Source organism: Phyllobates terribilis, unplaced genomic scaffold (genome assembly GCF_046119375.1).
Source record: "Phyllobates terribilis strain yellow unplaced genomic scaffold, ASM4611937v1 Scaffold_769__1_contigs__length_694716, whole genome shotgun sequence".
In the NCBI taxonomy this organism is placed as follows: domain Eukaryota; kingdom Metazoa; phylum Chordata; class Amphibia; order Anura; family Dendrobatidae; genus Phyllobates; species Phyllobates terribilis.
Window position 1 is genome coordinate 206,167 of NW_027363529.1, and position 23,483 is coordinate 229,649.

General features: G+C 45.6%; 17 non-coding genes and 2 pseudogenes across 17 annotated transcripts; all 19 read left to right on the forward strand.

The window, feature by feature from the left end:
- Positions 1-141: 141 nt before the first annotated feature.
- Positions 142-332, forward strand: LOC141239158 (U2 spliceosomal RNA). The gene has a single exon (XR_012304565.1). It is a non-coding gene; the product is annotated as a U2 spliceosomal RNA (small nuclear RNA).
- A 1,118-nt stretch (positions 333-1,450) lies between these two features.
- LOC141239159 (U2 spliceosomal RNA) lies at positions 1,451-1,641 on the forward strand. Its single transcript, XR_012304566.1, has one exon. It is a non-coding gene; the product is annotated as a U2 spliceosomal RNA (small nuclear RNA).
- A 1,118-nt stretch (positions 1,642-2,759) lies between these two features.
- LOC141239160 (U2 spliceosomal RNA) lies at positions 2,760-2,950 on the forward strand. The gene has a single exon (XR_012304567.1). It is a non-coding gene; the product is annotated as a U2 spliceosomal RNA (small nuclear RNA).
- Positions 2,951-4,068: 1,118 nt separating this feature from the next.
- LOC141239161 (U2 spliceosomal RNA) lies at positions 4,069-4,259 on the forward strand. The gene has a single exon (XR_012304568.1). It is a non-coding gene; the product is annotated as a U2 spliceosomal RNA (small nuclear RNA).
- A 1,118-nt stretch (positions 4,260-5,377) lies between these two features.
- Positions 5,378-5,568, forward strand: LOC141239461 (U2 spliceosomal RNA). The gene has a single exon (XR_012304859.1). It is a non-coding gene; the product is annotated as a U2 spliceosomal RNA (small nuclear RNA).
- Positions 5,569-6,686: 1,118 nt separating this feature from the next.
- Positions 6,687-6,877, forward strand: LOC141239463 (U2 spliceosomal RNA). The gene has a single exon (XR_012304861.1). It is a non-coding gene; the product is annotated as a U2 spliceosomal RNA (small nuclear RNA).
- A 1,118-nt stretch (positions 6,878-7,995) lies between these two features.
- LOC141239162 (U2 spliceosomal RNA) lies at positions 7,996-8,186 on the forward strand. The gene has a single exon (XR_012304569.1). It is a non-coding gene; the product is annotated as a U2 spliceosomal RNA (small nuclear RNA).
- Positions 8,187-9,304: 1,118 nt separating this feature from the next.
- On the forward strand, positions 9,305-9,495 carry LOC141239164 (U2 spliceosomal RNA). The gene has a single exon (XR_012304571.1). It is a non-coding gene; the product is annotated as a U2 spliceosomal RNA (small nuclear RNA).
- Positions 9,496-10,613: 1,118 nt separating this feature from the next.
- Positions 10,614-10,804, forward strand: LOC141239165 (U2 spliceosomal RNA). The gene has a single exon (XR_012304572.1). It is a non-coding gene; the product is annotated as a U2 spliceosomal RNA (small nuclear RNA).
- Positions 10,805-11,922: 1,118 nt separating this feature from the next.
- LOC141239166 (U2 spliceosomal RNA) lies at positions 11,923-12,113 on the forward strand. Its single transcript, XR_012304573.1, has one exon. It is a non-coding gene; the product is annotated as a U2 spliceosomal RNA (small nuclear RNA).
- Positions 12,114-13,231: 1,118 nt separating this feature from the next.
- On the forward strand, positions 13,232-13,421 carry LOC141239465 (U2 spliceosomal RNA). The gene has a single exon (XR_012304863.1). It is a non-coding gene; the product is annotated as a U2 spliceosomal RNA (small nuclear RNA).
- A 1,118-nt stretch (positions 13,422-14,539) lies between these two features.
- On the forward strand, positions 14,540-14,730 carry LOC141239167 (U2 spliceosomal RNA). Its single transcript, XR_012304574.1, has one exon. It is a non-coding gene; the product is annotated as a U2 spliceosomal RNA (small nuclear RNA).
- A 1,118-nt stretch (positions 14,731-15,848) lies between these two features.
- On the forward strand, positions 15,849-16,039 carry LOC141239169 (U2 spliceosomal RNA). The gene has a single exon (XR_012304575.1). It is a non-coding gene; the product is annotated as a U2 spliceosomal RNA (small nuclear RNA).
- A 1,118-nt stretch (positions 16,040-17,157) lies between these two features.
- Positions 17,158-17,348, forward strand: LOC141239170 (U2 spliceosomal RNA). Its single transcript, XR_012304576.1, has one exon. It is a non-coding gene; the product is annotated as a U2 spliceosomal RNA (small nuclear RNA).
- A 1,118-nt stretch (positions 17,349-18,466) lies between these two features.
- On the forward strand, positions 18,467-18,582 carry LOC141239522 (U2 spliceosomal RNA; annotated as a pseudogene).
- A 524-nt stretch (positions 18,583-19,106) lies between these two features.
- LOC141239467 (U2 spliceosomal RNA) lies at positions 19,107-19,288 on the forward strand. Its single transcript, XR_012304864.1, has one exon. It is a non-coding gene; the product is annotated as a U2 spliceosomal RNA (small nuclear RNA).
- A 1,112-nt stretch (positions 19,289-20,400) lies between these two features.
- Positions 20,401-20,591, forward strand: LOC141239171 (U2 spliceosomal RNA). Its single transcript, XR_012304577.1, has one exon. It is a non-coding gene; the product is annotated as a U2 spliceosomal RNA (small nuclear RNA).
- Positions 20,592-21,709: 1,118 nt separating this feature from the next.
- LOC141239523 (U2 spliceosomal RNA) lies at positions 21,710-21,825 on the forward strand (annotated as a pseudogene).
- A 524-nt stretch (positions 21,826-22,349) lies between these two features.
- LOC141239469 (U2 spliceosomal RNA) lies at positions 22,350-22,531 on the forward strand. The gene has a single exon (XR_012304865.1). It is a non-coding gene; the product is annotated as a U2 spliceosomal RNA (small nuclear RNA).
- Positions 22,532-23,483: the final 952 nt, after the last annotated feature.

Here is a 23,483-nt window from a genome sequence, read left to right on the forward strand (position 1 = left end):
GCAGCAAGCCGAAAAGTGCAGGCATGTAAGGGATCTAGAGGTTGACAACATGTCTTCTTAACGGGAGTCCAGGAGCTCATCTCCACAAATGGACTTTTTAGGATCCTTGGGTGGCTCCGTAGTTTGAAACCAATTCTGGTTATCGCTTCTCGGCCTTTTGGCTAAGATCAAGTGTAGTATCTGTTCTTATCAGTTTAATATCTGATACGTCCCCTATCTGGGGACCATATATTAAATGGATTTTTAGAACAGGGAGATGGAAAAAGAGCTTGCTCTGTCCACTCCACGCATTGACCTGGTATTGCAGTATCTCCAGGACCGGTGCACCCCTTCTTTAATGCAGTTTCTAAAATCAGAAAGAATTGAATTCAATGTTTTTTGTTCATTTTGCTTGTTTGTCGGATTTTGGGATGGACTCTTTGGCTCTGCTTTTCTTCTCCTCATTGGATTTTTCATGTTCAAAGTTGCAGAAGCCAGATTACAAGCTCATTTTGGTTCAACTTCAGCAACTGTGCATTGCATTGCCATGTAATGTGATGCAATGCTATCTTTCTAGCTCTCCCTTTCTACTTCCTTTTGGATAAACAGACATATTAGGCAAGCATTTTGGAGCTTTCACCTAAATAACTACAGGTGGTGAGATAAGCTGCACAATATAATTGACCTTTCAGTATATTGTTGCACACACACCATCTATTTAGCAAATGCCCTTGTTATCAACAGCAGCCTTTTAAACTCACCCGAGCTAACAGGTATGTGCGCTGGTTACACTGCTGCGCTTAAAATTTCTTTTTTGGTTTGCTACAATGCCTTTTCTGAAACGTTGTCTCCTTCTGCTGGAACACTGACTTCTTTCATTTAATGCCTGCAGACTATAAAAGAGAACCCAACCCAAAAAGTTTGGTTGATTAGTCTGTGGCATTCTGTTAAACTGTTGCTTATGGCGGTCTCTGTGAGCTTCTCAGCGACATTCAGCCAGCCAGGTATCCTGCCTGCAGTAGATGGAATGTGGCAATGGAACGCTGGCTGCGCGTGTCATAATAGGCTCTGAGCCTTTATATACCTGTGCACAGCAGCAGCCACCTTCAGTCTGCTGCTGGACAGCCAGCAGCAGCAGCAGCAGCAGGAGAGGTATGTAATCAGGAGCCCTCCTGCTAAGGGTAGACAGCTGCTCGTTCCACCCCACCCCCCGCCTTAATTGGTTCTCCTCCCTTCCAACGGTGTTGAGGCGGGTGGGAACAGCAGGGGGTGAAGGTGCTGTGTTTAAAGAGGTGGAGTTATGCAGATCTAAAACGCGTGGATTGCAGCAGCAGCAAGCCGAAAAGTGCAGGCATGTAAGGGATCTAGAGGTTGACAACATGTCTTCTTAACGGGAGTCCAGGAGCTCATCTCCACAAATGGACTCTTTAGGATCCTTGGGTGGCTCCGTAGTTTGAAACCAATTCTGGTTATCGCTTCTCGGCCTTTTGGCTAAGATCAAGTGTAGTATCTGTTCTTATCAGTTTAATATCTGATACGTCCCCTATCTGGGGACCATATATTAAATGGATTTTTAGAACAGGGAGATGGAAAAAGAGCTTGCTCTGTCCACTCCACGCATTGACCTGGTATTGCAGTATCTCCAGGACCGGTGCACCCCTTCTTTAATGCAGTTTCTAAAATCAGAAAGAATTGAATTCAATGTTTTTTGTTCATTTTGCTTGTTTGTCGGATTTTGGGATGGACTCTTTGGCTCTGCTTTTCTTCTCCTCATTGGATTTTTCATGTTCAAAGTTGCAGAAGCCAGATTACAAGCTCATTTTGGTTCAACTTCAGCAACTGTGCATTGCATTGCCATGTAATGTGATGCAATGCTATCTTTCTAGCTCTCCCTTTCTACTTCCTTTTGGATAAACAGACATATTAGGCAAGCATTTTGGAGCTTTCACCTAAATAACTACAGGTGGTGAGATAAGCTGCACAATATAATTGACCTTTCAGTATATTGTTGCACACACACCATCTATTTAGCAAATGCCCTTGTTATCAACAGCAGCCTTTTAAACTCACCCGAGCTAACAGGTATGTGCGCTGGTTACACTGCTGCGCTTAAAATTTCTTTTTTGGTTTGCTACAATGCCTTTTCTGAAACGTTGTCTCCTTCTGCTGGAACACTGACTTCTTTCATTTAATGCCTGCAGACTATAAAAGAGAACCCAACCCAAAAAGTTTGGTTGATTAGTCTGTGGCATTCTGTTAAACTGTTGCTTATGGCGGTCTCTGTGAGCTTCTCAGCGACATTCAGCCAGCCAGGTATCCTGCCTGCAGTAGATGGAATGTGGCAATGGAACGCTGGCTGCGCGTGTCATAATAGGCTCTGAGCCTTTATATACCTGTGCACAGCAGCAGCCACCTTCAGTCTGCTGCTGGACAGCCAGCAGCAGCAGCAGCAGCAGGAGAGGTATGTAATCAGGAGCCCTCCTGCTAAGGGTAGACAGCTGCTCGTTCCACCCCACCCCCCGCCTTAATTGGTTCTCCTCCCTTCCAACGGTGTTGAGGCGGGTGGGAACAGCAGGGGGTGAAGGTGCTGTGTTTAAAGAGGTGGAGTTATGCAGATCTAAAACGCGTGGATTGCAGCAGCAGCAAGCCGAAAAGTGCAGGCATGTAAGGGATCTAGAGGTTGACAACATGTCTTCTTAACGGGAGTCCAGGAGCTCATCTCCACAAATGGACTTTTTAGGATCCTTGGGTGGCTCCGTAGTTTGAAACCAATTCTGGTTATCGCTTCTCGGCCTTTTGGCTAAGATCAAGTGTAGTATCTGTTCTTATCAGTTTAATATCTGATACGTCCCCTATCTGGGGACCATATATTAAATGGATTTTTAGAACAGGGAGATGGAAAAAGAGCTTGCTCTGTCCACTCCACGCATTGACCTGGTATTGCAGTATCTCCAGGACCGGTGCACCCCTTCTTTAATGCAGTTTCTAAAATCAGAAAGAATTGAATTCAATGTTTTTTGTTCATTTTGCTTGTTTGTCGGATTTTGGGATGGACTCTTTGGCTCTGCTTTTCTTCTCCTCATTGGATTTTTCATGTTCAAAGTTGCAGAAGCCAGATTACAAGCTCATTTTGGTTCAACTTCAGCAACTGTGCATTGCATTGCCATGTAATGTGATGCAATGCTATCTTTCTAGCTCTCCCTTTCTACTTCCTTTTGGATAAACAGACATATTAGGCAAGCATTTTGGAGCTTTCACCTAAATAACTACAGGTGGTGAGATAAGCTGCACAATATAATTGACCTTTCAGTATATTGTTGCACACACACCATCTATTTAGCAAATGCCCTTGTTATCAACAGCAGCCTTTTAAACTCACCCGAGCTAACAGGTATGTGCGCTGGTTACACTGCTGCGCTTAAAATTTCTTTTTTGGTTTGCTACAATGCCTTTTCTGAAACGTTGTCTCCTTCTGCTGGAACACTGACTTCTTTCATTTAATGCCTGCAGACTATAAAAGAGAACCCAACCCAAAAAGTTTGGTTGATTAGTCTGTGGCATTCTGTTAAACTGTTGCTTATGGCGGTCTCTGTGAGCTTCTCAGCGACATTCAGCCAGCCAGGTATCCTGCCTGCAGTAGATGGAATGTGGCAATGGAACGCTGGCTGCGCGTGTCATAATAGGCTCTGAGCCTTTATATACCTGTGCACAGCAGCAGCCACCTTCAGTCTGCTGCTGGACAGCCAGCAGCAGCAGCAGCAGCAGGAGAGGTATGTAATCAGGAGCCCTCCTGCTAAGGGTAGACAGCTGCTCGTTCCACCCCACCCCCCGCCTTAATTGGTTCTCCTCCCTTCCAACGGTGTTGAGGCGGGTGGGAACAGCAGGGGGTGAAGGTGCTGTGTTTAAAGAGGTGGAGTTATGCAGATCTAAAACGCGTGGATTGCAGCAGCAGCAAGCCGAAAAGTGCAGGCATGTAAGGGATCTAGAGGTTGACAACATGTCTTCTTAACGGGAGTCCAGGAGCTCATCTCCACAAATGGACTCTTTAGGATCCTTGGGTGGCTCCGTAGTTTGAAACCAATTCTGGTTATCGCTTCTCGGCCTTTTGGCTAAGATCAAGTGTAGTATCTGTTCTTATCAGTTTAATATCTGATACGTCCCCTATCTGGGGACCATATATTAAATGGATTTTTAGAACAGGGAGATGGAAAAAGAGCTTGCTCTGTCCACTCCACGCATTGACCTGGTATTGCAGTATCTCCAGGACCGGTGCACCCCTTCTTTAATGCAGTTTCTAAAATCAGAAAGAATTGAATTCAATGTTTTTTGTTCATTTTGCTTGTTTGTCGGATTTTGGGATGGACTCTTTGGCTCTGCTTTTCTTCTCCTCATTGGATTTTTCATGTTCAAAGTTGCAGAAGCCAGATTACAAGCTCATTTTGGTTCAACTTCAGCAACTGTGCATTGCATTGCCATGTAATGTGATGCAATGCTATCTTTCTAGCTCTCCCTTTCTACTTCCTTTTGGATAAACAGACATATTAGGCAAGCATTTTGGAGCTTTCACCTAAATAACTACAGGTGGTGAGATAAGCTGCACAATATAATTGACCTTTCAGTATATTGTTGCACACACACCATCTATTTAGCAAATGCCCTTGTTATCAACAGCAGCCTTTTAAACTCACCCGAGCTAACAGGTATGTGCGCTGGTTACACTGCTGCGCTTAAAATTTCTTTTTTGGTTTGCTACAATGCCTTTTCTGAAACGTTGTCTCCTTCTGCTGGAACACTGACTTCTTTCATTTAATGCCTGCAGACTATAAAAGAGAACCCAACCCAAAAAGTTTGGTTGATTAGTCTGTGGCATTCTGTTAAACTGTTGCTTATGGCGGTCTCTGTGAGCTTCTCAGCGACATTCAGCCAGCCAGGTATCCTGCCTGCAGTAGATGGAATGTGGCAATGGAACGCTGGCTGCGCGTGTCATAATAGGCTCTGAGCCTTTATATACCTGTGCACAGCAGCAGCCACCTTCAGTCTGCTGCTGGACAGCCAGCAGCAGCAGCAGCAGCAGGAGAGGTATGTAATCAGGAGCCCTCCTGCTAAGGGTAGACAGCTGCTCGTTCCACCCCACCCCCCGCCTTAATTGGTTCTCCTCCCTTCCAACGGTGTTGAGGCGGGTGGGAACAGCAGGGGGTGAAGGTGCTGTGTTTAAAGAGGTGGAGTTATGCAGATCTAAAACGCGTGGATTGCAGCAGCAGCAAGCCGAAAAGTGCAGGCATGTAAGGGATCTAGAGGTTGACAACATGTCTTCTTAACGGGAGTCCAGGAGCTCATCTCCACAAATGGACTTTTTAGGATCCTTGGGTGGCTCCGTAGTTTGAAACCAATTCTGGTTATCGCTTCTCGGCCTTTTGGCTAAGATCAAGTGTAGTATCTGTTCTTATCAGTTTAATATCTGATACGTCCCCTATCTGGGGACCATATATTAAATGGATTTTTAGAACAGGGAGATGGAAAAAGAACTTGCTCTGTCCACTCCACGCATTGACCTGGTATTGCAGTATCTCCAGGACCGGTGCACCCCTTCTTTATTGCAGTTTCTAAAATCAGAAAGAATTGAATTCAATGTTTTTTGTTCATTTTGCTTGTTTGTCGGATTTTGGGATGGACTCTTTGGCTCTGCTTTTCTTCTCCTCATTGGATTTTTCATGTTCAAAGTTGCAGAAGCCAGATTACAAGCTCATTTTGGTTCAACTTCAGCAACTGTGCATTGCATTGCCATGTAATGTGATGCAATGCTATCTTTCTAGCTCTCCCTTTCTACTTCCTTTTGGATAAACAGACATATTAGGCAAGCATTTTGGAGCTTTCACCTAAATAACTACAGGTGGTGAGATAAGCTGCACAATATAATTGACCTTTCAGTATATTGTTGCACACACACCATCTATTTAGCAAATGCCCTTGTTATCAACAGCAGCCTTTTAAACTCACCCGAGCTAACAGGTATGTGCGCTGGTTACACTGCTGCGCTTAAAATTTCTTTTTTGGTTTGCTACAATGCCTTTTCTGAAACGTTGTCTCCTTCTGCTGGAACACTGACTTCTTTCATTTAATGCCTGCAGACTATAAAAGAGAACCCAACCCAAAAAGTTTGGTTGATTAGTCTGTGGCATTCTGTTAAACTGTTGCTTATGGCGGTCTCTGTGAGCTTCTCAGCGACATTCAGCCAGCCAGGTATCCTGCCTGCAGTAGATGGAATGTGGCAATGGAACGCTGGCTGCGCGTGTCATAATAGGCTCTGAGCCTTTATATACCTGTGCACAGCAGCAGCCACCTTCAGTCTGCTGCTGGACAGCCAGCAGCAGCAGCAGCAGCAGGAGAGGTATGTAATCAGGAGCCCTCCTGCTAAGGGTAGACAGCTGCTCGTTCCACCCCACCCCCCGCCTTAATTGGTTCTCCTCCCTTCCAACGGTGTTGAGGCGGGTGGGAACAGCAGGGGGTGAAGGTGCTGTGTTTAAAGAGGTGGAGTTATGCAGATCTAAAACGCGTGGATTGCAGCAGCAGCAAGCCGAAAAGTGCAGGCATGTAAGGGATCTAGAGGTTGACAACATGTCTTCTTAACGGGAGTCCAGGAGCTCATCTCCACAAATGGACTTTTTAGGATCCTTGGGTGGCTCCGTAGTTTGAAACCAATTCTGGTTATCGCTTCTCGGCCTTTTGGCTAAGATCAAGTGTAGTATCTGTTCTTATCAGTTTAATATCTGATACGTCCCCTATCTGGGGACCATATATTAAATGGATTTTTAGAACAGGGAGATGGAAAAAGAACTTGCTCTGTCCACTCCACGCATTGACCTGGTATTGCAGTATCTCCAGGACCGGTGCACCCCTTCTTTATTGCAGTTTCTAAAATCAGAAAGAATTGAATTCAATGTTTTTTGTTCATTTTGCTTGTTTGTCGGATTTTGGGATGGACTCTTTGGCTCTGCTTTTCTTCTCCTCATTGGATTTTTCATGTTCAAAGTTGCAGAAGCCAGATTACAAGCTCATTTTGGTTCAACTTCAGCAACTGTGCATTGCATTGCCATGTAATGTGATGCAATGCTATCTTTCTAGCTCTCCCTTTCTACTTCCTTTTGGATAAACAGACATATTAGGCAAGCATTTTGGAGCTTTCACCTAAATAACTACAGGTGGTGAGATAAGCTGCACAATATAATTGACCTTTCAGTATATTGTTGCACACACACCATCTATTTAGCAAATGCCCTTGTTATCAACAGCAGCCTTTTAAACTCACCCGAGCTAACAGGTATGTGCGCTGGTTACACTGCTGCGCTTAAAATTTCTTTTTTGGTTTGCTACAATGCCTTTTCTGAAACGTTGTCTCCTTCTGCTGGAACACTGACTTCTTTCATTTAATGCCTGCAGACTATAAAAGAGAACCCAACCCAAAAAGTTTGGTTGATTAGTCTGTGGCATTCTGTTAAACTGTTGCTTATGGCGGTCTCTGTGAGCTTCTCAGCGACATTCAGCCAGCCAGGTATCCTGCCTGCAGTAGATGGAATGTGGCAATGGAACGCTGGCTGCGCGTGTCATAATAGGCTCTGAGCCTTTATATACCTGTGCACAGCAGCAGCCACCTTCAGTCTGCTGCTGGACAGCCAGCAGCAGCAGCAGCAGCAGGAGAGGTATGTAATCAGGAGCCCTCCTGCTAAGGGTAGACAGCTGCTCGTTCCACCCCACCCCCCGCCTTAATTGGTTCTCCTCCCTTCCAACGGTGTTGAGGCGGGTGGGAACAGCAGGGGGTGAAGGTGCTGTGTTTAAAGAGGTGGAGTTATGCAGATCTAAAACGCGTGGATTGCAGCAGCAGCAAGCCGAAAAGTGCAGGCATGTAAGGGATCTAGAGGTTGACAACATGTCTTCTTAACGGGAGTCCAGGAGCTCATCTCCACAAATGGACTTTTTAGGATCCTTGGGTGGCTCCGTAGTTTGAAACCAATTCTGGTTATCGCTTCTCGGCCTTTTGGCTAAGATCAAGTGTAGTATCTGTTCTTATCAGTTTAATATCTGATACGTCCCCTATCTGGGGACCATATATTAAATGGATTTTTAGAACAGGGAGATGGAAAAAGAGCTTGCTCTGTCCACTCCACGCATTGACCTGGTATTGCAGTATCTCCAGGACCGGTGCACCCCTTCTTTAATGCAGTTTCTAAAATCAGAAAGAATTGAATTCAATGTTTTTTGTTCATTTTGCTTGTTTGTCGGATTTTGGGATGGACTCTTTGGCTCTGCTTTTCTTCTCCTCATTGGATTTTTCATGTTCAAAGTTGCAGAAGCCAGATTACAAGCTCATTTTGGTTCAACTTCAGCAACTGTGCATTGCATTGCCATGTAATGTGATGCAATGCTATCTTTCTAGCTCTCCCTTTCTACTTCCTTTTGGATAAACAGACATATTAGGCAAGCATTTTGGAGCTTTCACCTAAATAACTACAGGTGGTGAGATAAGCTGCACAATATAATTGACCTTTCAGTATATTGTTGCACACACACCATCTATTTAGCAAATGCCCTTGTTATCAACAGCAGCCTTTTAAACTCACCCGAGCTAACAGGTATGTGCGCTGGTTACACTGCTGCGCTTAAAATTTCTTTTTTGGTTTGCTACAATGCCTTTTCTGAAACGTTGTCTCCTTCTGCTGGAACACTGACTTCTTTCATTTAATGCCTGCAGACTATAAAAGAGAACCCAACCCAAAAAGTTTGGTTGATTAGTCTGTGGCATTCTGTTAAACTGTTGCTTATGGCGGTCTCTGTGAGCTTCTCAGCGACATTCAGCCAGCCAGGTATCCTGCCTGCAGTAGATGGAATGTGGCAATGGAACGCTGGCTGCGCGTGTCATAATAGGCTCTGAGCCTTTATATACCTGTGCACAGCAGCAGCCACCTTCAGTCTGCTGCTGGACAGCCAGCAGCAGCAGCAGCAGCAGGAGAGGTATGTAATCAGGAGCCCTCCTGCTAAGGGTAGACAGCTGCTCGTTCCACCCCACCCCCCGCCTTAATTGGTTCTCCTCCCTTCCAACGGTGTTGAGGCGGGTGGGAACAGCAGGGGGTGAAGGTGCTGTGTTTAAAGAGGTGGAGTTATGCAGATCTAAAACGCGTGGATTGCAGCAGCAGCAAGCCGAAAAGTGCAGGCATGTAAGGGATCTAGAGGTTGACAACATGTCTTCTTAACGGGAGTCCAGGAGCTCATCTCCACAAATGGACTCTTTAGGATCCTTGGGTGGCTCCGTAGTTTGAAACCAATTCTGGTTATCGCTTCTCGGCCTTTTGGCTAAGATCAAGTGTAGTATCTGTTCTTATCAGTTTAATATCTGATACGTCCCCTATCTGGGGACCATATATTAAATGGATTTTTAGAACAGGGAGATGGAAAAAGAGCTTGCTCTGTCCACTCCACGCATTGACCTGGTATTGCAGTATCTCCAGGACCGGTGCACCCCTTCTTTAATGCAGTTTCTAAAATCAGAAAGAATTGAATTCAATGTTTTTTGTTCATTTTGCTTGTTTGTCGGATTTTGGGATGGACTCTTTGGCTCTGCTTTTCTTCTCCTCATTGGATTTTTCATGTTCAAAGTTGCAGAAGCCAGATTACAAGCTCATTTTGGTTCAACTTCAGCAACTGTGCATTGCATTGCCATGTAATGTGATGCAATGCTATCTTTCTAGCTCTCCCTTTCTACTTCCTTTTGGATAAACAGACATATTAGGCAAGCATTTTGGAGCTTTCACCTAAATAACTACAGGTGGTGAGATAAGCTGCACAATATAATTGACCTTTCAGTATATTGTTGCACACACACCATCTATTTAGCAAATGCCCTTGTTATCAACAGCAGCCTTTTAAACTCACCCGAGCTAACAGGTATGTGCGCTGGTTACACTGCTGCGCTTAAAATTTCTTTTTTGGTTTGCTACAATGCCTTTTCTGAAACGTTGTCTCCTTCTGCTGGAACACTGACTTCTTTCATTTAATGCCTGCAGACTATAAAAGAGAACCCAACCCAAAAAGTTTGGTTGATTAGTCTGTGGCATTCTGTTAAACTGTTGCTTATGGCGGTCTCTGTGAGCTTCTCAGCGACATTCAGCCAGCCAGGTATCCTGCCTGCAGTAGATGGAATGTGGCAATGGAACGCTGGCTGCGCGTGTCATAATAGGCTCTGAGCCTTTATATACCTGTGCACAGCAGCAGCCACCTTCAGTCTGCTGCTGGACAGCCAGCAGCAGCAGCAGCAGCAGGAGAGGTATGTAATCAGGAGCCCTCCTGCTAAGGGTAGACAGCTGCTCGTTCCACCCCACCCCCCGCCTTAATTGGTTCTCCTCCCTTCCAACGGTGTTGAGGCGGGTGGGAACAGCAGGGGGTGAAGGTGCTGTGTTTAAAGAGGTGGAGTTATGCAGATCTAAAACGCGTGGATTGCAGCAGCAGCAAGCCGAAAAGTGCAGGCATGTAAGGGATCTAGAGGTTGACAACATGTCTTCTTAACGGGAGTCCAGGAGCTCATCTCCACAAATGGACTTTTTAGGATCCTTGGGTGGCTCCGTAGTTTGAAACCAATTCTGGTTATCGCTTCTCGGCCTTTTGGCTAAGATCAAGTGTAGTATCTGTTCTTATCAGTTTAATATCTGATACGTCCCCTATCTGGGGACCATATATTAAATGGATTTTTAGAACAGGGAGATGGAAAAAGAGCTTGCTCTGTCCACTCCACGCATTGACCTGGTATTGCAGTATCTCCAGGACCGGTGCACCCCTTCTTTAATGCAGTTTCTAAAATCAGAAAGAATTGAATTCAATGTTTTTTGTTCATTTTGCTTGTTTGTCGGATTTTGGGATGGACTCTTTGGCTCTGCTTTTCTTCTCCTCATTGGATTTTTCATGTTCAAAGTTGCAGAAGCCAGATTACAAGCTCATTTTGGTTCAACTTCAGCAACTGTGCATTGCATTGCCATGTAATGTGATGCAATGCTATCTTTCTAGCTCTCCCTTTCTACTTCCTTTTGGATAAACAGACATATTAGGCAAGCATTTTGGAGCTTTCACCTAAATAACTACAGGTGGTGAGATAAGCTGCACAATATAATTGACCTTTCAGTATATTGTTGCACACACACCATCTATTTAGCAAATGCCCTTGTTATCAACAGCAGCCTTTTAAACTCACCCGAGCTAACAGGTATGTGCGCTGGTTACACTGCTGCGCTTAAAATTTCTTTTTTGGTTTGCTACAATGCCTTTTCTGAAACGTTGTCTCCTTCTGCTGGAACACTGACTTCTTTCATTTAATGCCTGCAGACTATAAAAGAGAACCCAACCCAAAAAGTTTGGTTGATTAGTCTGTGGCATTCTGTTAAACTGTTGCTTATGGCGGTCTCTGTGAGCTTCTCAGCGACATTCAGCCAGCCAGGTATCCTGCCTGCAGTAGATGGAATGTGGCAATGGAACGCTGGCTGCGCGTGTCATAATAGGCTCTGAGCCTTTATATACCTGTGCACAGGAGCAGCCACCTTCAGTCTGCTGCTGGACAGCCAGCAGCAGCAGCAGCAGCAGGAGAGGTATGTAATCAGGAGCCCTCCTGCTAAGGGTAGACAGCTGCTCGTTCCACCCCACCCCCCGCCTTAATTGGTTCTCCTCCCTTCCAACGGTGTTGAGGCGGGTGGGAACAGCAGGGGGTGAAGGTGCTGTGTTTAAAGAGGTGGAGTTATGCAGATCTAAAACGCGTGGATTGCAGCAGCAGCAAGCCGAAAAGTGCAGGCATGTAAGGGATCTAGAGGTTGACAACATGTCTTCTTAACGGGAGTCCAGGAGCTCATGTCCACAAATGGACTTTTTAGGATCCTTGGGTGGCTCCGTAGTTTGAAACCAATTCTGGTTATCGCTTCTCGGCCTTTTGGCTAAGATCAAGTGTAGTATCTGTTCTTATCAGTTTAATATCTGATACGTCCCCTATCTGGGGACCATATATTAAATGGATTTTTAGAACAGGGAGATGGAAAAAGAGCTTGCTCTGTCCACTCCACGCATTGACCTGGTATTGCAGTATCTCCAGGACCGGTGCACCCCTTCTTTAATGCAGTTTCTAAAATCAGAAAGAATTGAATTCAATGTTTTTTGTTCATTTTGCTTGTTTGTCGGATTTTGGGATGGACTCTTTGGCTCTGCTTTTCTTCTCCTCATTGGATTTTTCATGTTCAAAGTTGCAGAAGCCAGATTACAAGCTCATTTTGGTTCAACTTCAGCAACTGTGCATTGCATTGCCATGTAATGTGATGCAATGCTATCTTTCTAGCTCTCCCTTTCTACTTCCTTTTGGATAAACAGACATATTAGGCAAGCATTTTGGAGCTTTCACCTAAATAACTACAGGTGGTGAGATAAGCTCCACAATATAATTGACCTTTCAGTATATTGTTGCACACACACCATCTATTTAGCAAATGCCCTTGTTATCAACAGCAGCCTTTTAAACTCACCCGAGCTAACAGGTATGTGCGCTGGTTACACTGCTGCGCTTAAAATTTCTTTTTTGGTTTGCTACAATGCCTTTTCTGAAACGTTGTCTCCTTCTGCTGGAACACTGACTTTTTTCATTTAATGCCTGCAGACTATAAAAGAGAACCCAACCCAAAAAGTTTGGTTGATTAGTCTGTGGCATTCTGTTAAACTGTTGCTTATGGCGGTCTCTGTGAGCTTCTCAGCGACATTCAGCCAGCCAGGTATCCTGCCTGCAGTAGATGGAATGTGGCAATGGAACGCTGGCTGCGCGTGTCATAATAGGCTCTGAGCCTTTATATACCTGTGCACAGCAGCAGCCACCTTCAGTCTGCTGCTGGACAGCCAGCAGCAGCAGCAGCAGCAGGAGAGGTATGTAATCAGGAGCCCTCCTGCTAAGGGTAGACAGCTGCTCGTTCCACCCCACCCCCCGCCTTAATTGGTTCTCCTCCCTTCCAACGGTGTTGAGGCGGGTGGGAACAGCAGGGGGTGAAGGTGCTGTGTTTAAAGAGGTGGAGTTATGCAGATCTAAAACGCGTGGATTGCAGCAGCAGCAAGCCGAAAAGTGCAGGCATGTAAGGGATCTAGAGGTTGACAACATGTCTTATTAACGGGAGTCCAGGAGCTCATCTCCACAAATGGACTTTTTAGGATCCTTGGGTGGCTCCGTAGTTTGAAACCAATTCTGGTTATCGCTTCTCGGCCTTTTGGCTAAGATCAAGTGTAGTATCTGTTCTTATCAGTTTAATATCTGATACGTCCCCTATCTGGGACCATATATTAAATGGATTTTTAGAACAGGGAGATGGAAAAAGAGCTTGCTCTGTCCACTCCACGCATTGACCTGGTATTGCAGTATCTCCAGGACCGGTGCACCCCTTCTTTAATGCAGTTTCTAAAATCAGAAAGAATTGAATTCAATGTTTTTTGTTCATTTTGCTTGTTTGTCGGATTTTGGGATGGACTCTTTGGCTCTGCTTTTCTTCTCCTCATTGGATTTTTCATGTTCAAAGTTGCAGAAGCCAGATTACAAGCTCATTTTGGTTCAACTTCAGCAACTGTGCATTGCATTGCCATGTAATGTGATGCAATGCTATCTTTCTAGCTCTCCCTTTCTACTTCCTTTTGGATAAACAGACATATTAGGCAAGCATTTTGGAGCTTTCACCTAAATAACTACAGGTGGTGAGATAAGCTGCACAATATAATTGACCTTTCAGTATATTGTTGCACACACACCATCTATTTAGCAAATGCCCTTGTTATCAACAGCAGCCTTTTAAACTCACCCGAGCTAACAGGTATGTGCGCTGGTTACACTGCTGCGCTTAAAATTTCTTTTTTGGTTTGCTACAATGCCTTTTCTGAAACGTTGTCTCCTTCTGCTGGAACACTGACTTTTTTCATTTAATGCCTGCAGACTATAAAAGAGAACCCAACCCAAAAAGTTTGGTTGATTAGTCTGTGGCATTCTGTTAAACTGTTGCTTATGGCGGTCTCTGTGAGCTTCTCAGCGACATTCAGCCAGCCAGGTATCCTGCCTGCAGTAGATGGAATGTGGCAATGGAACGCTGGCTGCGCGTGTCATAATAGGCTCTGAGCCTTTATATACCTGTGCACAGCAGCAGCCACCTTCAGTCTGCTGCTGGACAGCCAGCAGCAGCAGCAGCAGCAGGAGAGGTATGTAATCAGGAGCCCTCCTGCTAAGGGTAGACAGCTGCTCGTTCCACCCCACCCCCCGCCTTAATTGGTTCTCCTCCCTTCCAACGGTGTTGAGGCGGGTGGGAACAGCAGGGGGTGAAGGTGCTGTGTTTAAAGAGGTGGAGTTATGCAGATCTAAAACGCGTGGATTGCAGCAGCAGCAAGCCGAAAAGTGCAGGCATGTAAGGGATCTAGAGGTTGACAACATGTCTTCTTAACGGGAGTCCAGGAGCTCATCTCCACAAATGGACTTTTTAGGATCCTTGGGTGGCTCCGTAGTTTGAAACCAATTCTGGTTATCGCTTCTCGGCCTTTTGGCTAAGATCAAGTGTAGTATCTGTTCTTATCAGTTTAATATCTGATACGTCCCCTATCTGGGGACCATATATTAAATGGATTTTTAGAACAGGGAGATGGAAAAAGAGCTTGCTCTGTCCACTCCACGCATTGACCTGGTATTGCAGTATCTCCAGGACCGGTGCACCCCTTCTTTAATGCAGTTTCTAAAATCAGAAAGAATTGAATTCAATGTTTTTTGTTCATTTTGCTTGTTTGTCGGATTTTGGGATGGACTCTTTGGCTCTGCTTTTCTTCTCCTCATTGGATTTTTCATGTTCAAAGTTGCAGAAGCCAGACTACAAGCTCATTTTGGTTCAACTTCAGCAACTGTGCATTGCATTGCCATGTAATGTGATGCAATGCTATCTTTCTAGCTCTCCCTTTCTACTTCCTTTTGGATAAACAGACATATTAGGCAAGCATTTTGGAGCTTTCACCTAAATAACTACAGGTGGTGAGATAAGCTGCACAATATAATTGACCTTTCAGTATATTGTTGCACACACACCATCTATTTAGCAAATGCCCTTGTTATCAACAGCAGCCTTTTAAACTCACCCGAGCTAACAGGTATGTGCGCTGGTTATACTGCTGCGCTTAAAATTTCTTTTTTGGTTTGCTACAATGCCTTTTCTGAAACGTTGTCTCCTTCTGCTGGAACACTGACTTCTTTCATTTAATGCCTGCAGACTATAAAAGAGAACCCAACCCAAAAAGTTTGGTTGATTAGTCTGTGGCATTCTGTTAAACTGTTGCTTATGGCGGTCTCTGTGAGCTTCTCAGCGACATTCAGCCAGCCAGGTATCCTGCCTGCAGTAGATGGAATGTGGCAATGGAACGCTGGCTGCGCGTGTCATAATAGGCTCTGAGCCTTTATATACCTGTGCACAGCAGCAGCCACCTTCAGTCTGCTGCTGGACAGCCAGCAGCAGCAGCAGCAGCAGGAGAGGTATGTAATCAGGAGCCCTCCTGCTAAGGGTAGACAGCTGCTCGTTCCACCCCACCCCCCGCCTTAATTGGTTCTCCTCCCTTCCAACGGTGTTGAGGCGGGTGGGAACAGCAGGGGGTGAAGGTGCTGTGTTTAAAGAGGTGGAGTTATGCAGATCTAAAACGCGTGGATTGCAGCAGCAGCAAGCCGAAAAGTGCAGGCATGTAAGGGATCTAGAGGTTGACAACATGTCTTCTTAACGGGAGTCCAGGAGCTCATCTCCACAAATGGACTTTTTAGGATCCTTGGGTGGCTCCGTAGTTTGAAACCAATTCTGGTTATCGCTTCTCGGCCTTTTGGCTAAGATCAAGTGTAGTATCTGTTCTTATCAGTTTAATATCTGATACGTCCCCTATCTGGGGACCATATATTAAATGGATTTTTAGAACAGGGAGATGGAAAAAGAGCTTGCTCTGTCCACTCCACGCATTGACCTGGTATTGCAGTATCTCCAGGACCGGTGCACCCCTTCTTTAATGCAGTTTCTAAAATCAGAAAGAATTGAATTCAATGTTTTTTGTTCATTTTGCTTGTTTGTCGGATTTTGGGATGGACTCTTTGGCTCTGCTTTTCTTCTCCTCATTGGATTTTTCATGTTCAAAGTTGCAGAAGCCAGATTACAAGCTCATTTTGGTTCAACTTCAGCAACTGTGCATTGCATTGCCATGTAATGTGATGCAATGCTATCTTTCTAGCTCTCCCTTTCTACTTCCTTTTGGATAAACAGACATATTAGGCAAGCATTTTGGAGCTTTCACCTAAATAACTACAGGTGGTGAGATAAGCTGCACAATATAATTGACCTTTCAGTATATTGTTGCACACACACCATCTATTTAGCAAATGCCCTTGTTATCAACAGCAGCCTTTTAAACTCACCCGAGCTAACAGGTATGTGCGCTGGTTACACTGCTGCGCTTAAAATTTCTTTTTTGGTTTGCTACAATGCCTTTTCTGAAACGTTGTCTCCTTCTGCTGGAACACTGACTTCTTTCATTTAATGCCTGCAGACTATAAAAGAGAACCCAACCCAAAAAGTTTGGTTGATTAGTCTGTGGCATTCTGTTAAACTGTTGCTTATGGCGGTCTCTGTGAGCTTCTCAGCGACATTCAGCCAGCCAGGTATCCTGCCTGCAGTAGATGGAATGTGGCAATGGAACGCTGGCTGCGCGTGTCATAATAGGCTCTGAGCCTTTATATACCTGTGCACAGCAGCAGCCACCTTCAGTCTGCTGCTGGACAGCCAGCAGCAGCAGCAGCAGCAGGAGAGGTATGTAATCAGGAGCCCTCCTGCTAAGGGTAGACAGCTGCTCGTTCCACCCCACCCCCCGCCTTAATTGGTTCTCCTCCCTTCCAACGGTGTTGAGGCGGGTGGGAACAGCAGGGGGTGAAGGTGCTGTGTTTAAAGAGGTGGAGTTATGCAGATCTAAAACGCGTGGATTGCAGCAGCAGCAAGCCGAAAAGTGCAGGCATGTAAGGGATCTAGAGGTTGACAACATGTCTTCTTAACGGGAGTCCAGGAGCTCATCTCCACAAATGGACTTTTTAGGATCCTTGGGTGGCTCCGTAGTTTGAAACCAATTCTGGTTATCGCTTCTCGGCCTTTTGGCTAAGATCAAGTGTAGTATCTGTTCTTATCAGTTTAATATCTGATACGTCCCCTATCTGGGGACCATATATTAAATGGATTTTTAGAACAGGGAGATGGAAAAAGAGCTTGCTCTGTCCACTCCACGCATTGACCTGGTATTGCAGTATCTCCAGGACCGGTGCACCCCTTCTTTAATGCAGTTTCTAAAATCAGAAAGAATTGAATTCAATGTTTTTTGTTCATTTTGCTTGTTTGTCGGATTTTGGGATGGACTCTTTGGCTCTGCTTTTCTTCTCCTCATTGGATTTTTCATGTTCAAAGTTGCAGAAGCCAGATTACAAGCTCATTTTGGTTCAACTTCAGCAACTGTGCATTGCATTGCCATGTAATGTGATGCAATGCTATCTTTCTAGCTCTCCCTTTCTACTTCCTTTTGGATAAACAGACATATTAGGCAAGCATTTTGGAGCTTTCACCTAAATAACTACAGGTGGTGAGATAAGCTGCACAATATAATTGACCTTTCAGTATATTGTTGCACACACACCATCTATTTAGCAAATGCCCTTGTTATCAACAGCAGCCTTTTAAACTCACCCGAGCTAACAGGTATGTGCGCTGGTTACACTGCTGCGCTTAAAATTTCTTTTTTGGTTTGCTACAATGCCTTTTCTGAAACGTTGTCTCCTTCTGCTGGAACACTGACTTCTTTCATTTAATGCCTGCAGACTATAAAAGAGAACCCAACCCAAAAAGTTTGGTTGATTAGTCTGTGGCATTCTGTTAAACTGTTGCTTATGGCGGTCTCTGTGAGCTTCTCAGCGACATTCAGCCAGCCAGGTATCCTGCCTGCAGTAGATGGAATGTGGCAATGGAACGCTGGCTGCGCGTGTCATAATAGGCTCTGAGCCTTTATATACCTGTGCACAGCAGCAGCCACCTTCAGTCTGCTGCTGGACAGCCAGCAGCAGCAGCAGCAGCAGGAGAGGTATGTAATCAGGAGCCCTCCTGCTAAGGGTAGACAGCTGCTCGTTCCACCCCACCCCCCGCCTTAATTGGTTCTCCTCCCTTCCAACGGTGTTGAGGCGGGTGGGAACAGCAGGGGGTGAAGGTGCTGTGTTTAAAGAGGTGGAGTTATGCAGATCTAAAACGCGTGGATTGCAGCAGCAGCAAGCCGAAAAGTGCAGGCATGTAAGGGATCTAGAGGTTGACAACATGTCTTCTTAACGGGAGTCCAGGAGCTCATCTCCACAAATGGACTTTTTAGGATCCTTGGGTGGCTCCGTAGTTTGAAACCAATTCTGGTTATCGCTTCTCGGCCTTTTGGCTAAGATCAAGTGTAGTATCTTTTGAAAAGGCAGTTTTGTCCTTGGGCTGCCCTAGTAAATTGATGCATATTACACACTGGTTTGGTGCACTTGTTAGTACGCCAGGTGGCTCATAGAGTTATCTGATGGAAAACATGGCCCTCCAGGATCGAAGTCACTAGGCTGGGTAAGTGTGAGGGCTTTGGAGCAATGTGCCCCAGGAGTAGGCGTCCTGGTAGGAGTCCAAGCTTACTGGGACTGGGAACCCCAGAAAGACTTGGCTTCGTAGCACGCCGCACCTTTGCCAATCATACTTTCTGAGCAACCCCCCCTATTCCTGGCCTCCGGGCTAGGAAGGGGAATTTTTATAAACCCGGTCGGAGGTCCGGTCAGCTTTGGGCTGAGAAACCAACACAGACTCCAGCTCCACTAGGGTGGCAGCCTAGATGGAAGCTGGGAGCACGAAAACGGCTCTTCTCCGGCTTCGGCTAGGGAGAGCATCGGAGATCCCTGACCCTCGCTGTGGCCTTCTGGCTCGGAGGGATGGGGATGGTTTATTGGGGACCCTCTCCTCCGGGAAGGGTCCACATGAATCCTCGCCTCGTGCGCTGTTTTGGTGTGACTTCGGTCACATTTTTCAGTGCCTTGGATGCAGCTTCAATCAAAAAATCTGTTCTTATCAGTTTAATATCTGATACGTCCCCTATCTGGGGACCATATATTAAATGGATTTTTAGAACAGGGAGATGGAAAAAGAGCTTGCTCTGTCCACTCCACGCATTGACCTGGTATTGCAGTATCTCCAGGACCGGTGCACCCCTTCTTTAATGCAGTTTCTAAAATCAGAAAGAATTGAATTCAATGTTTTTTGTTCATTTTGCTTGTTTGTCGGATTTTGGGATGGACTCTTTGGCTCTGCTTTTCTTCTCCTCATTGGATTTTTCATGTTCAAAGTTGCAGAAGCCAGATTACAAGCTCATTTTGGTTCAACTTCAGCAGCTGTGCATTGCATTGCCATGTAATGTGATGCAATGCTATCTTTCTAGCTCTCCCTTTCTACTTCCTTTTGGATAAACAGACATATTAGGCAAGCATTTTGGAGCTTTCACCTAAATAACTACAGGTGGTGAGATAAGCTGCACAATATAATTGACCTTTCAGTATATTGTTGCACACACACCATCTATTTAGCAAATGCCCTTGTTATCAACAGCAGCCTTTTAAACTCACCCGAGCTAACAGGTATGTGCGCTGGTTACACTGCTGCGCTTAAAATTTCTTTTTTGGTTTGCTACAATGCCTTTTCTGAAACGTTGTCTCCTTCTGCTGGAACACTGACTTCTTTCATTTAATGCCTGCAGACTATAAAAGAGAACCCAACCCAAAAAGTTTGGTTGATTAGTCTGTGGCATTCTGTTAAACTGTTGCTTATGGCGGTCTCTGTGAGCTTCTCAGCGACATTCAGCCAGCCAGGTATCCTGCCTGCAGTAGATGGAATGTGGCAATGGAACGCTGGCTGCGCGTGTCATAATAGGCTCTGAGCCTTTATATACCTGTGCACAGCAGCAGCCACCTTCAGTCTGCTGCTGGACAGCCAGCAGCAGCAGCAGGAGAGGTATGTAATCAGGAGCCCTCCTGCTAAGGGTAGACAGCTGCTCGTTCCACCCCACCCCCCGCCTTAATTGGTTCTCCTCCCTTCCAACGGTGTTGAGGCGGGTGGGAACAGCAGGGGGTGAAGGTGCTGTGTTTAAAGAGGTGGAGTTATGCAGATCTAAAACGCGTGGATTGCAGCAGCAGCAAGCCGAAAAGTGCAGGCATGTAAGGGATCTAGAGGTTGACAACATGTCTTCTTAATGGGAGTCCAGGAGCTCATCTCCACAAATGGACTTTTTAGGATCCTTGGGTGGCTCCGTAGTTTGAAACCAATTCTGGTTATCGCTTCTCGGCCTTTTGGCTAAGATCAAGTGTAGTATCTGTTCTTATCAGTTTAATATCTGATACGTCCCCTATCTGGGGACCATATATTAAATGGATTTTTAGAACAGGGAGATGGAAAAAGAGCTTGCTCTGTCCACTCCACGCATTGACCTGGTATTGCAGTATCTCCAGGACCGGTGCACCCCTTCTTTAATGCAGTTTCTAAAATCAGAAAGAATTGAATTCAATGTTTTTTGTTCATTTTGCTTGTTTGTCGGATTTTGGGATGGACTCTTTGGCTCTGCTTTTCTTCTCCTCATTGGATTTTTCATGTTCAAAGTTGCAGAAGCCAGATTACAAGCTCATTTTGGTTCAACTTCAGCAACTGTGCATTGCATTGCCATGTAATGTGATGCAATGCTATCTTTCTAGCTCTCCCTTTCTACTTCCTTTTGGATAAACAGACATATTAGGCAAGCATTTTGGAGCTTTCACCTAAATAACTACAGGTGGTGAGATAAGCTGCACAATATAATTGACCTTTCAGTATATTGTTGCACACACACCATCTATTTAGCAAATGCCCTTGTTATCAACAGCAGCCTTTTAAACTCACCCGAGCTAACAGGTATGTGCGCTGGTTACACTGCTGCGCTTAAAATTTCTTTTTTGGTTTGCTACAATGCCTTTTCTGAAACGTTGTCTCCTTCTGCTGGAACACTGACTTCTTTCATTTAATGCCTGCAGACTATAAAAGAGAACCCAACCCAAAAAGTTTGGTTGATTAGTCTGTGGCATTCTGTTAAACTGTTGCTTATGGCGGTCTCTGTGAGCTTCTCAGCGACATTCAGCCAGCCAGGTATCCTGCCTGCAGTAGATGGAATGTGGCAATGGAACGCTGGCTGCGCGTGTCATAATAGGCTCTGAGCCTTTATATACCTGTGCACAGCAGCAGCCACCTTCAGTCTGCTGCTGGACAGCCAGCAGCAGCAGCAGCAGCAGGAGAGGTATGTAATCAGGAGCCCTCCTGCTAAGGGTAGACAGCTGCTCGTTCCACCCCACCCCCCGCCTTAATTGGTTCTCCTCCCTTCCAACGGTGTTGAGGCGGGTGGGAACAGCAGGGGGTGAAGGTGCTGTGTTTAAAGAGGTGGAGTTATGCAGATCTAAAACGCGTGGATTGCAGCAGCAGCAAGCCGAAAAGTGCAGGCATGTAAGGGATCTAGAGGTTGACAACATGTCTTCTTAACGGGAGTCCAGGAGCTCATCTCCACAAATGGACTTTTTAGGATCCTTGGGTGGCTCCGTAGTTTGAAACCAATTCTGGTTATCGCTTCTCGGCCTTTTGGCTAAGATCAAGTGTAGTATCTTTTGAAAAGGCAGTTTTGTCCTTGGGCTGCCCTAGTAAATTGATGCATATTACACACTGGTTTGGTGCACTTGTTAGTACGCCAGGTGGCTCATAGAGTTATCTGATGGAAAACATGGCCCTCCAGGATCGAAGTCACTAGGCTGGGTAAGTGTGAGGGCTTTGGAGCAATGTGCCCCAGGAGTAGGCGTCCTGGTGGGAGTCCAAGCTTACTGGGACTGGGAACCCCAGAAAGACTTGGCTTCGTAGCACGCCGCACCTTTGCCAATCATACTTTCTGAGCAACCCCCCCTATTCCTGGCCTCCGGGCTAGGAAGGGGAATTTTTATAAACCCGGTCGGAGGTCCGGTCAGCTTTGGGCTGAGAAACCAACACAGACTCCAGCTCCACTAGGGTGGCAGCCTAGATGGAAGCTGGGAGCACGAAAACGGCTCTTCTCCGGCTTCGGCTAGGGAGAGCATCGGAGATCCCTGACCCTCGCTGTGGCCTTCTGGCTCGGAGGGATGGGGATGGTTTATTGGGGACCCTCTCCTCCGGGAAGGGTCCACATGAATCCTCGCCTCGTGCGCTGTTTTGGTGTGACTTCGGTCACATTTTTCAGTGCCTTGGATGCAGCTTCAATCAAAAAATCTGTTCTTATCAGTTTAATATCTGATACGTCCCCTATCTGGGGACCATATATTAAATGGATTTTTAGAACAGGGAGATGGAAAAAGAGCTTGCTCTGTCCACTCCACGCATTGACCTGGTATTGCAGTATCTCCAGGACCGGTGCACCCCTTCTTTAATGCAGTTTCTAAAATCAGAAAGAATTGAATTCAATGTTTTTTGTTCATTTTGCTTGTTTGTCGGATTTTGGGATGGACTCTTTGGCTCTGCTTTTCTTCTCCTCATTGGATTTTTCATGTTCAAAGTTGCAGAAGCCAGATTACAAGCTCATTTTGGTTCAACTTCAGCAACTGTGCATTGCATTGCCATGTAATGTGATGCAATGCTATCTTTCTAGCTCTCCCTTTCTACTTCCTTTTGGATAAACAGACATATTAGGCAAGCATTTTGGAGCTTTCACCTAAATAACTACAGGTGGTGAGATAAGCTGCACAATATAATTGACCTTTCAGTATATTGTTGCACACACACCATCTATTTAGCAAATGCCCTTGTTATCAACAGCAGCCTTTTAAACTCACCCGAGCTAACAGGTATGTGCGCTGGTTACACTGCTGCGCTTAAAATTTCTTTTTTGGTTTGCTACAATGCCTTTTCTGAAACGTTGTCTCCTTCTGCTGGAACACTGACTTCTTTCATTTAATGCCTGCAGACTATAAAAGAGAACCCAACCCAAAAAGTTTGGTTGATTAGTCTGTGGCATTCTGTTAAACTGTTGCTTATGGCGGTCTCTGTGAGCTTCTCAGCGACATTCAGCCAGCCAGGTATCCTGCCTGCAGTAGATGGAATGTGGCAATGGAACGCTGGCTGCGCGTGTCATAATAGGCTCTGAGCCTTTATATACCTGTGCACAGCAGCAGCCACCTTCAGTCTGCTGCTGGACAGCCAGCAGCAGCAGCAGCAGCAGGAGAGGTATGTAATCAGGAGCCCTCCTGCTAAGGGTAGACAGCTGCTCGTTCCACCCCACCCCCCGCCTTAATTGGTTCTCCTCCCTTCCAACGGTGTTGAGGCGGGTGGGAACAGCAGGGGGTGAAGGTGCTGTGTTTAAAGAGGTGGAGTTATGCA